The sequence below is a fragment of the Mesitornis unicolor genome, unplaced genomic scaffold (assembly GCF_000695765.1).
Source record: "Mesitornis unicolor isolate BGI_N332 unplaced genomic scaffold, ASM69576v1 scaffold9757, whole genome shotgun sequence".
Taxonomy (NCBI): Eukaryota; Metazoa; Chordata; class Aves; order Mesitornithiformes; family Mesitornithidae; genus Mesitornis; species Mesitornis unicolor.
The window spans coordinates 2,067-15,488 of NW_010197113.1; positions in this window are offsets into that span (position 1 = coordinate 2,067).

Here is a 13,422-nt window from a genome sequence, read left to right on the forward strand (position 1 = left end):
AGCAGGAAAAGAAGAAAAATACAGTAGTGACTCTCTCCTATGGAGTTCTCTTGCTACTCACTTATATGTATGAACTGCATTCTGTTAACAGCAGTATTTTTCCCAGCTCCTGTGTTAATTTTATAACCTAACTGTCAAGTTCTAGGAGGACAGGCTTAATATAGATCAAAAAGCCACTGTTTATCCAAACTGAAAAAGGAACTGCAAGGGTGAGCAAAAGGGTAACACTGTTCTGCTTCAGTACCATAACTACAGAGAGGCACCTGTAATGGCTGATGACGTGGACCAGGCGAAGAAAATAACCCCATAAAAAAACCAACTGAAGGTCCAGAAATAGGTAATCTAATTGCGCATGTTGGAATGTCCAATTCTTCAGGCTAACTTAACACAAATATGTTATTCTAATTGCCAAATCCTTTAACAACTTATAAATTGGTAATAAATCAAATTGTCAAACAACTATTAGAAAATACCACTTTTCATTTTTAAGTACCAAGAGGAAGCTTCTGTCACCCAATTCTTCTATTAAATAAGCTTTCATTCTGCATTTATTCTCACTCTGATAGCTACAGAATGTCCAAGCTTGCTGTAAAAAAACTCCCACACAAACATTGTAGCAAAAGGGACAGAGGTATTTCCAAATCGGAAGCAGCAGACAACAACTAACCAACACAGTCCAAGCACTACAGCCAGTAAAAGTAATTACACAATAATGTAAAATGATAAATCCAAAATTAACTAGTTTTTACTGGATGACCTTCAAACTTCTAAAAGCAACCTACAAAGGAAGAAAGATTCTATACAGAGTCTTATACAAAGAGTTAAAACATTACTCCCTTATGATTACTACTCCTTATTCATTCGAAGGAGTAATGTACTCACTTCATTACTATTTATACTGCAAGACTGGGAATGTTTATAGACTCTCTGCATCCTTTATCCAGTTCATTTTAATCACTGCATTTAGGTCTTCATTTTTGTTTTTGCTGAAGAAACCTCCCCGTGTTAGGCAGAATTAAGCTTGGATTTTCACAAGATGTTTTTGATCCAGGCTTGTATAGCAAAAAACAAGGAGTATTTGGGACGAATTCCTGTAACATGCCACAGTTTATTAAAACGGTGAAGAAATCAACAGGAGCAAGAGACTTTTGAAATAGGCAGGCAAACCCAAAAAGGAGAGGGAGATGCATCCGGGCAGCTGACCTGCCCTTCCCTCACCCAAATGGGGCATCTGGGGAACACAGCGTCTTCCTCCTGTTCCTGGAACTTCACTTTGTCTTCTTTCCTCTCACCCTTGGACTTGGTACCTCACAGGCTGTGTCAAAAAACACAAATAAAAACAGAATCATTTTGGGTGGAAAAGACCTCTAAGATCATCGAGTTCAACCATGAAACCAGCTCTACTAAGTCCACCGCTAGACCACGTTCCTCAGCACAACATCTACTCGTCTTTTAAACACTTCCAGGGATGGTGACTCTGCCACCTCCCTGGGCAGTCTGTTCCAGTGCTTGACAACCCTTTCAGTAAAGAAATTCCTCCTAATGTCCAGCCTAGCCCTCCCCTGGCACAATTTGAAGCCATTTAACCTTGTCCTATCACTAGCTACGAGGGAGAAGTGACTTAAGCCCACCTCACTATGATGTCCTTTCAGGGAGCTGTAGAGGGCAATAAGGTCTCCCCTCAGCCTCCTCTACTCCAGACTAAACAACCCCAATTCCCTCAGCTGCTCCTCATAATTCTTGTGCTCCAGACCCTTCACCAGCTTCATTGCCCTTTTCTGAACATGCTCCAGCACCTCAATGTCCTTCTTGTAGTGAGGGGCACAAAACTGAACACAGTATTTGAGGTGCAGCTCACCAATGCTGAGTACAGGGTAAGGATCACTTCCCTGGTCCTGATGCTGGCCACACTATTCCTGATGCAGGCCAGGATGCTCTTGGTCTTCTTGGCGACCTCGGCACACTGCTGGCTCATATTCATTTGGCTGTCAAACAATACCCTCAGGTCCTTCTTCTCTGGTCAGGTGTCCAGACACTCAAACCCAAGCCTGCAGCAAGGCATGAGGTTGTTGTGACTCAAGTGCAGGACCCAGCACTTGGTCTTGTTGAACCCCATGCAATTGACCTTGACACAACGATCCAGCCTGTACAGACACTTCTGGAGAGCCTGTCTACCCTCATGCAGATTAACACTCCCGTCCAACTTGGTGTCATCTCCAAACTTCTACACAGAGAGTAATAAGAAGTTAATGAAAAAAATCATCGTTTTTACTAAGTTTCAAAGCATCTTCTTTTTGCCAAGGTCAACAACAACAACAACAACAACACTCCAGGCTTTTAAAGAGACTACACCAATTTTTATGTTTTTAACCAAAAGCCCAGGCCAAATATGTTTGATGGGAGAATAAAGGCAGGAAAACAAGCTGGAAAAAGCTACTTTTCAAGGGACGATTGGCAGGGAAAGAAGAAAAGTTTCACACCATCCTTAAACAAACATGTCAATAGGATATTTTTGAGCAATTTATTTAAGAAGAAACCCCAAACAAACAAAAAACAACAACCCAAGCTGTTCTAGTGATACTTAACACAGTGAGTCCCCTGCAGCATTTCCCACATGCACAGGGAGAGGCTTTCCATACAGCTCTGACCACTGGCATCACATGCTGCAGCACTGTCAAGGGCACCTGTGGGATTCACTCTTCTCCATCCAGCTGCCTATTTCCACAACACATGCAGATGCTTAATTGTCTCTTAGATGGTGTCATCAGGATCTTCAGCATGAACCAGCCAAACAATTTTAAAAGTCCAATTTCAAATAAAAGCTCAAACTAAGCAGATGTAAGAGGGATGTGTATTCACAAGCAATTGAGCCCCATGGTAACAACAGCCTGTGCACAGACTGCATGAGCCTCGTGCCAATTCACTTCCTCTCACTTGGACAACTACAGCCTTGTACTGCCTTTATCTGCTCATCCTGGCATTACCGAGTCTCCACACACAAACATCCTGTGGCCACATATAAAATCTCAGATCTGTTCTCTCCAGTTTTCTACAATTTTGCTGCATCTTATCAATGTGCAGTTGTCTTACAATAGACACAACTACTGGCAGTAAAGATGCTAGCTGTCATCTAGCAATCCTTTCACAAAAATAAAATGGAAAAAAGGAGGGGCAGGGGGACTGCCTGTTCTTCCAGTAGTTTTTTCCTGTAAGGATCATCAAAAATTATGGAGAAGAGTGGTAGTTCCCTCTAAAAACTCCAGACATGACCCCAGAATACTGCCGCTGGGTATTTGTGTGGAAGAGCTAAAATCCAAAATGTCATCTTGGTTATACTTCTTCAAAAGCTACTGTTTTTCTGCATATTTAGAAAGGCCTTACTGCTGTTGTGTCACGTGCAGGGCACGGCAGAGCTGTCACAGGCTTGGTTCTGCATACGTAGAAAAGAAACAAAACAAACTAGGACCACACAACAGGTAAAACTTGAAATCCTCTAAACCAGTAATGAAAAACAGTGAAATAATCAACTGCAACAGATCTTTCAGTACTATTGAGAGACTTCTAGTTTACCAGCACCCAACAACAACACACATGCTGTGAAGATCCATCTCTAGACACATTTGTGTGGGCCACAAATACAGTTGACTGTGTTTTTCAGACTCCTTATAGACTTTTTCAAGATACTGTGAGTGTGTCATATGGTCAAGTATTCTCTTTAAGTGTGATCACTACAGAACCAAGATTCAGGAGCAAACACACTCCCCAACTTGGGACCTTGAAATCCATAAACTTGAGTTGCATGTAGGAACTGTTTTACTCTGGGAGAACAGCTGCATGGACTTTTAAACTGAAATGCTCCATTCTCAGAAGGATTGAGTCCTGAACATGGACTGCTCTAGTTCAATTTGTCCTGGAATTTATTTAAATCAGCATGATCTTATTAAAAATTGTTTTTTGGGGGTTTTGTTTGTTTGTTTCTTTTTCTACTGACAATTCTGCTAAAGTGAGCAGTACTTTCCATTTCACACTAAGCATTTGTAAAATGCACTTTACAGTTTTTAAAATGTATGCAAGTACATCTTAATAACTGAAACTGATAACTGAGACCTCACCTCAATGCCACAAAAGAAATAGTTTCAGTCATTATATAGGTTGTTCTGTTTCTGGATGCTGAAACAGACTAATCGCTAAATTCCCAAAACAACAGCTGAATGCATTCATCATGATTTTAAAAGGACTCCACCCTCAAAATTATGCCAAGTGAAAAATACTTTCAAGTTGCCTGTAAAATAGGAGGAGGCTTGAGACTTTTGTAGCAGATTCTGTATAAGCGAAGGTATTTCCCATGTGTTATTTCATACTATTATATAGTGTGTGTTTACTTTTTGTAACAACACTTGAACTGCTTTTCTTATTTAAATGATAGCCTGAAACATTAAATATGTTGAAAGGAAGGTCAGTAACTGCGATGTTATATTAGCAACTCTGTTGTTGCCTTGGTTTCTCAGCCTAAAGCAGGACAGCTAATGGAACAAACTAATGTACCTCTAAAAGAGGGTACCACCATTTGTGAGGAAACAAGGGTATTAAAACAGGTATCCATACAACTTGTAGATGAACTTTTCTTCTTTGGAAAGACACTGGACTCTCCACCCTACTTCTTAAAGCTTGGCATAACCTAAATATACCATAACACTATGTGCCTACCTATTTAGCTATTATGAAACCAGTCTACCATCTTCTCTTTGCTTTCCTTTTTTAAGCAGAACTGAATGCAGCTCAGTGACACTTTGGTAATCTTCAGTAAGAAACACATAATTTGATACAAAAGCATTTATTAATCTCTGCTTCAAGCTAAAGCTCAAAGTCTGGATTTTTTAGCACAAAGTTACATATGAAATGCTGACTTCATTTGAATGACAGAATAATGATGGGAAGTAGAGAAAAAGCATTAGCCTGGATACATCACCAGCTTCTTGAAAATTATGATATGTTAAATGATTATGACGGCCAGTGTTTGACAAGGCTAATTGCTAGACTGGTGTAATGTGTTCCAGTGCAAGTCCATGCTGATGGTCTCAGAACTATAATCTTTAAAAAAAATAATTTATATACATATCATTATATGTATATACGATATATATACAAACATTTTTTCCAGCTGAGTCAATAAATATTTGAGAGTTTATTTTCTGTGACAGAAATACACAAACTCATTAGAAATTTTGGTTAAACAGAAATAATTACTGCATAGAAATGAGTCATTTCTAAATAGATGTTAGGAAACCAGCATTCTCAGACACTGGAGAAGAAACTGTTATTCTGTGCAATGTTTACTTTACTAAATTGTGGTCGAACTGTAGATAAAAATATTCTCCCAGTTCATCAGATAGCATGAGATGCAAAAGTGAAACAAAAAATGATGGTCTAAATCTGACAGGGTAAGGAAGCCATCCTTTGTTTTTCCTCTTTCCAGACAGCTGAGGTGTCAAACACCAGCCCCACTGGAAGATACAAACCCATTCTTTTTATGGCTTAAAACCAATCATATCATATCATAATCACATAATAGCAGATCAGGGTCACACCAGTTTGCTGCGAAATATCTTCTGAGCTGCAGTGAAAGGATTTAGCAGCCTTTGTAAAACTATCAGAATGATACAGCATGTGTCTGCCATTAACAAATCAGAGAATAACAGGCAGTGAAATCCTTACTGCATTGCAAATTAGTATGAGATTTAATGGAAAGATAAGGAACTCTAACTTGGATACATTTAAAAAGTACAAGCCCTGGAAAAAAATGTGAATTGGTTTCATTCACATTGATTCTCAATTCTTTTGATTATATGGGATAACTGGCTATTACACTTCAGAGAGAAATTATGACAAAAAGGTGATGACCAGGTTTTATCATTTAATACTAATTACCAGTAACAACTGATAAGGGAGAATTTGAGACCAAGGATATCTCTCAATAATCCCTGCAACTAATTGTTTCCAGCAACTAAGGACAAAATTTAAGCCTCCACACAAAAGGCAGTGCCAACGGCCTTTTTTTCTTAACCATTTTGACTGATGGAAATCTGAGCATATACTAAGATGATCTTCAAATCTATCCCAAAACTAAAGCACAGGGATTAATTTGTTGATTCAGAGAAAAAACATTTAGACATATATTCTATGGTACTCAGCACCTTCCTTGTCATAAAGTAACTTTCTTCTCCCTGTCATAATTTTTAAAGGTTTCAAAATGTACACCTATGATTTCCCTAATTATAAAAATTAGTTTGATATGATATTACAGTTACAACTGAAAAGTGTTTGACAGGGATGATGATAGGTATATTTATCTATTTAGCTGGTTCTGTTCGAGAAAGATCTGGAGATTTTCCTTTTGCTCTAGTTTTTACACCAGTTTCCCACATCAAATTAATTTGGTCAGTATAGTTCCCTTAAATTCAACAAAATATTCTGTTAAAAATGTAAATATAAAAATAAAATATCTATTTGGCTGAAGAATTCAGAATCAAAAACATGTTTGTTAAGAAAATAATCTCTATGGTTTTCTGGTAACAAAAAAATCACTTTAGGGTGGTGGAATAAACTATGGTAATCTACCTATTAACCTTCCTATATTGCTCTTAATGAAAGCAGCAGAAGTTTTACCTGTGTGATTTTACCACAGCTACCTAGGACCTAGCTGTGGCGCTGAACAGAATCCCACAAAATGACGACAGTACTCCATACACAAGTTTCTTCCCATTGTTTAATTTCATCAATACTAATTTCAGTCACCACATGTATCAGAGCAATCCCTTCCCTTCCTTAACGTTCTTCAATAATTTACACGTAACTCTCTCCTTCTTAGTCTGCAAGTACCTAAGCTGTATATATTAAGCCCTGCTACTCATGCTTCATAAATCGGTCCCAGCATCCTCTCTAATACAGGGTCAATTTGTCTGCACGAATACAGGCAGTTACTATTGTCTGTCATCTCACAGGCACTGAGATGTTTGAAAGCATCTGGGCAGGATACACAAGGTGATCTTGAATACTGCTGTGTACAATTACACTTCATTCTTATTCTTGGGTAGGTCAGAGATGTTTCACTTCCTGAGCGAGATTTATTGGCAGCTATTACCAGGATTTTTTAATACTTTCTGAAGGCTTCAGTTACATATGTCTTGTGCTCATACCTCCCAGGTTTTTCAGAACTCGTTATGGACACGTTCCCAGAAGTTCGTTAGCCATTTGCTCATTCATTAACAGTGGCAGCACTATATTTAAAAGAACATGTTAATAATTCACATATCTCCGACTTATAAACCTAGGACTACAAAAACTGCAGACTTTTTTTGAGAAACACATAGTGACATAGGTGATGTCTGCCTATTTTCATATGCTGTTACAAACAAGTCTTTTATCAACGTTGGATTATTTCAGGAATTTTTGTCAAATCTCAACTATTGTTGTACATTAAAAGCCTAAGAAGATACATATTTTTAACAGGGTGAACTGCACTTCCAATGGTCAGATGACAACCAGCTCCACGACTGATTACGAAAACATTTCATCAGAATTCAACCCTTTAAGTCTTTGATAATTGCCAATTTTGGAAGCACTTTATTCTTGTAAGTCAATACTTTCACTAAGAACTGATATATGGAAGCAAGCTGCAAGTAGTACAAATGACTCAAGTATACATTCCTCACTACTATATCCTGCATAAGCTGGTCATTTTCTTCCCTTGTCAGTTTATACTTCTTCCTCTCCTGGATAGCTTTCAACTATGTGACAATGAAGAAATCAAACACCAAAATAGCAGCAGCTACATATCCTCTGCATGACAGTGTAATTTCTTCTGCCTTAAGGCAGTGTCTAGCACTGAAATCATAGCCTGTTTACTTCTAACTGGTGCTATATTACACCAAAGACTTAACTCTTGCTTATATAAAACTTACACAAAGACCATTTTACTCACAATGGTCCTATTTAGAATTTAGAGTCCAAGCCAGCAGTTCGTTTTACAGCCAAGGCAGTGACAGTAGTTGGACAGAGCTCTGGTGCTCATGTAAAAGTGCAGAGAAGCTCAAGCCCTACTGCTACTTGTGTTCTTAAAAATAAGAAATAAGAAAGCAAACATCAATGCATGGTCATTCTTTTGAGTTTAAAAGCTATTTAGAATGGTATCTTAAAGCATTTTTAAAATAGTTTTTACACCTAAAGTCTACCGTATTTGAAACAGATCTTTCATAGATTGATTAAAAAGTAAACATTTGTATGAAGTGGTCTCAGAAAATGGTATTTCTATGCTTATCTGAATGGGGATGCATGAATTCTGATAACCATATGAGAATCAAAGAGGGGAAAACTTGAACTAAATTGAGCAAAGGAAAATGCAGCAATAGATACTGTGACTTCCGACAGATGAAGAAAATTGCATTATTAGCTGCATGTATTTTATGGGCATTTGCAGAATTGCAAGGCATAAGCAGACAGAACCGGAGAGCTGAGAGGACAATAGCATTAATTCAAGAGTTGTGTATCTTAGAAGAGCAGCACTCTATATGCACTGGTGCCTATGTAATTCAGCACATGTAAGCAGTTTCACCCATGCCCATGGAGCTGTCTGCTACATAACAGTATGAAGCTACTAGTGACTACCTGCTCACTGTCACCAAGTGTGGAAGAGCTAAACATCATAATTCTTTAGCCAAAATGGTTCCTTTACAACAAATTTTTCAGATACATCCATAACAGTAAACATGTCCATGAGTATGTTCCAGGGAACTGAGGCCAACTGGTACAAAATGACATGTGCCGAGGGTGGTAAACTCCCCTAGTCTGCAAAACAGAGTGGCCTCACAGAACTGCCTTTTGGCAATGATCCTTGGAACACCGACTACCAAATTGTGTCCAGGAATTAGCTCACTGGTTTTGGCACCAAGCTCATCAGGACATTTTTCTGTAAAACTTTCAGTTTGGATATAGTTAAGGAAATGCAAAATGTTCCCAGGTCCAGTCTGCATCCACACGGCGAGAAACTGCAACCCATCAAACCATCTTCAGCTGATACAGGTGAAATAGTGCAATGTCATGTTAAATAAAACAAGACAAAAGTGGAGCATAAAGCTGAGGAAACAGATACTGCTTTGTTCCTACAGTGAGAAGGCAGGTAAGGGGTGGCATATTGAAAACTGTTTCTTTCTCTGAGGAAACGGTCTAGTTAAAAAACTTAATTTTCCATCCATGCAATGCAGTGAGGCAGACAAACAGCCCCAATCCTGTGTTCAGAATCTACCTGGTTATCCTACTTAACGTGGCCACCCTACTCTTCCACGTCAGATGATGTGGTTATCCTACTTTGGAGGAGCTGTCCTATTCTACCCTGTCTCCCCAGCCTGGCAAACAGGTCTCATGAACAAGCTGGGGACAAGCAATGCCCAAATCACCAACCAGGAACAGTTAGGAACTAATCATGACCTTCACACTGCCATCTCTGAGATCTGATGAAGCCACAGCCTCAGCAAAGGCTGCACCTCACATCTCAGCTTCTTGTGCATGCAACACCAGGAAACACAGCCATGGCTGACACACACAAATCATGCATTTCACAAAATCACTTTTTTGCTGGGTCCTTTTCTCTGTCCACTCACATACAGTTAAGGTGTGTAACTTGGGCCATATTCTACAACATTCCTTAAGGCGGCACTGTTTTAAGGTATAATCCAGTTTACGACAAAGCAGAATAAAGCAGGAGTTTCTGCATCTCTGCACTGTACAAGATTGTCTACTATACTAGGAAATTACACTGCTGTATTTTGGAAGATCTCTGTTTTGTCATTGGTTATAATCTATTACACACAAACTAGCTTAATTAACTTCTAAAAACTCAGCTTTCTTTAGCAAATTTCTCATGCCTGGAAGGCAAATTTCTCTAGCATTTTTTAACATCTAAAAATCTCTTAGTCATGCCCTTTACCATAATAATTGACAGAAATTATAAACTGTGTGCGAAAAATAATCCTCTTTACCAGGAGGACTGTTCTATGCAAGTGTTTTGCTATTGCCAGTCACCTTAATGAACACTGTCTCCTAATATTAATAAAAATAAAACATATTATAATACAGATTGTTTTTATATAGTTATTTTGAAAAAAAACCCCTCATTTTCTATAGGTTAAATATGAATAAACAACTTCTGCAGATTAAAGTTATCTTGAAGCAAGCACTGATTTTATGGCATATTTCTAATTCCAAGACTAGCAAAATACACAATTCATCTTTTACTACACCTGAAAATTGTGAGCAATTCCATAGCTAGCAATTGGTTCCTTCAACCCACCTTCTATCAATAAGTGTTGAGAACTTAGGTTCAGAGGTTATTTCTACACAGCAATGCAATTTCATAAATTACATCATGACATTACTCTAAAGAGGTTTTAAAAAAAATGCTTTAAAAAATCAGAATCCATTAAAATTGTTCTTACTCTCAAACTCTTCTGGAACAACTTTCTCCTTTGACATCTGCAGTGAATATAAAATCCTAAATAATCCTGAAATTCCAAGAGTATCTCATGTGGCCACCTCTGATTTAACAAAGTCTATTTTAGTGAAAGAATGCAACAAGCCTGATCAGACAGCCACTATCAAAAAGAGTTTACCTCCAGAGCTGCAAGCCTGCTCTTTTGCCAGACTGCATGCACCAATTAAGCCCCTATGAAGAAGACACAACTAGATTCACAATAAATTTCCGTTTTAAATTACTAGGTCATGGAGAGCAAGCACCATGTCTCATCAACAGTTTCCAGTAAAGATGACCTATAATCTTTCCTGTTCATATTATAACACGCAGTCTTTCTCATTCCTTAGTTTCTATTTCTGGGAAATACCTAAACTCTTTATATTCATTGAAGCTTATTACTGTTTTTCATTGCAACATTTATTTGAGATTGATAGTGTTACAATTTTCAGTCTTTCTGATCAATGAAATCTGACACTTGAAGAGCAGCTTATAGCATTTTTTTTGACATTGTGTTACTCATTTATAAAACTTGGTATGTGTAGTTTTAAAGATAAGCAAATTACAAAGCCTTAAAAACCCCACAATTACCTTAGACCTTAGTCTAGCTTACAAAGTATTATTCCCCAAACCTAGAAGGTAAGGCTGATAAAATGGAAATATGATCAGTCTACTGTCTCACATTGTGAGAGATTAATCTTAAATTTTGGGGAGGGGGGAAAGGGGAAAGCCACAGGTTTTTTCAATAATGGAAGATTAACTTCTGTATTCAAAAATGCTGTTTTGAAGTAAATACACTATTCTAAGGCTTTAATTTCCTTCAGGAAAGCTCATTGCTGTATTTAAACTGTCTTAAGCATGAAATGGGGGTGCTGTTCCTCAGGTTTTGGTCTGTTGCACGTTATGTGCTGAAGTGCAGCAAGAGTGAAACAGAGGTGGTGATACAGTTCTCACAAACAGCACAAGAGGATTTCCCATAATAAGACCATTATCAGTGAGTCTTCCTTTTCCTGGGTCACAGGACTCAATAATTAACATCAAAGCCCTGACACTGAGTAAAGCCTCAGCTTTCATCTACTTCAGATGATCTCTTCAAAGCTTCATTATAAGATTTACTTGCACTAATTAACAAAGATGAGAGTTAATTAGCTATCTGCAGGCTGCCCATCACATCACAAGGCACCTATGTTGCAGTGATGCTGCGTGACAGCAAACTAGATGAATTACTATAACACTACACTTTCTTTATTACCTAAATGTGCATCTTCACATTTTGGTCACCCCTGCACAAATACTGTCACGGCTGCTAAAGCCAGCACAAACCCAGTACCTTTAAAACTCTTTACAAATAGGCACAGTAGGAATTACCATAATAAAAAAACTTACAAAAAGCACCAAGAAAAATAGTAAGAAAATAAACTTATCAGTGTTTTTTAACATTCCATGGTGAAGGAGCAAGCCCCCTGCACAGCTACGTTTTTCATTTCAGAAGGCATTTACAAGTAAATAGTAAAATAATTAACATTTTCGCACTGCAGTCACTCTGCAATCTCTCTGTAAAGTGCATCTTCATTTGGACGTAGGCTGGACAGCAGCAGCAGGCACCATACGAGGCCTTGCACTCAGACCACAGAGGTTTCACTCCACAAGAGAGGGCACAGAGTGCCAGTTCTGCACTTCACACATTTTCCTTTAAATGCAGTGTGATCGTCTGTTCTCTATGAATTACAGGCTCAGCAATCAGTAGTAGAAAGTCTCTACATAGTATGTATAAAGTTAATGACATTAATACAGTGGCTCCATCTTTCAGCTGAGCCAGGCAGGACATGCCTCAACTAGCGTGATCTTAATTCTGCTCCATGAGAATATGCACAGAAATATAAACCCCAAATATAATATCTATTTTGTGCTAATACATCACAATGACCACCATATAGGTACCTCCAAAACCTGCCCTGAAGGCAGACCTGAGCTTCCTTTGCCTGACCTTCAACCTCACAGAGCCGAGTCAGGACTTCAGAGCCAGCGGAGAGCACCTGCAGAGGTGCGCTGTGGGCCAGGACATTCCCACCTCATCACTGGCGCAACTGCGCAACTCCTGGTCTGCTCTGAGTACAGCCACAGTCTGCCTGCAGCTGTCTGGAAAATACTGTGTTTTCATCTTGGGCTGATTTTACACATTATTTCATAGTTGAAACACCAAGCTGCTGGTATTTTAACTTTCCTTTGGCGGGAGACTGAAAACTGCTTACTGCATGAGACTTCTGAATGGTTTTTATTTTCTTAGTTTTATATCATAAGGAAATGATGATGCAACATTCTGCATTTTAAATGCCATATCAAGATCTCTTATAAGTTTGGCACACTGAAATTTTCAAAGACCAGAAAAACGTTGAGATATCACAAAACCACTCCTTTAACCAATGAGTCTTAGCTTACGGAAGCGCATTCCTTAATATGTCATAGGTGTGAAAACAATCTGTCATTTTTTAATCAACAGATTAAATAAAATCAAAAATTATTTTTCCATTGATATTAAATGCTATGCTTACAAATAACAATGTTAACTATGAATATCATATTAGCATATATACACTTATATATTAAAAAATTATGAATGAATCAATATTGACCATGATGCAGATTGAGTAAGGGATCAGAGAGATGTAGCCAAAGTAAATGGAGGGCAACATGAGGCACCTCCCATCACAACACCTGCACGTGAATGGCTTCTGAAAGGAGTAGGATCACAGAATCACAGAATCTTAGGAGTTACAAGAGACCTCGAAAGACCATCCAGTCCAATCCCCCTGCCAGAGCAGGATCACCTAGACTAGGTCACACAGGAACACATCCAGGCAGGTTTTGAATGTCTCCAGAAAAGGAGACTCCACAACCTC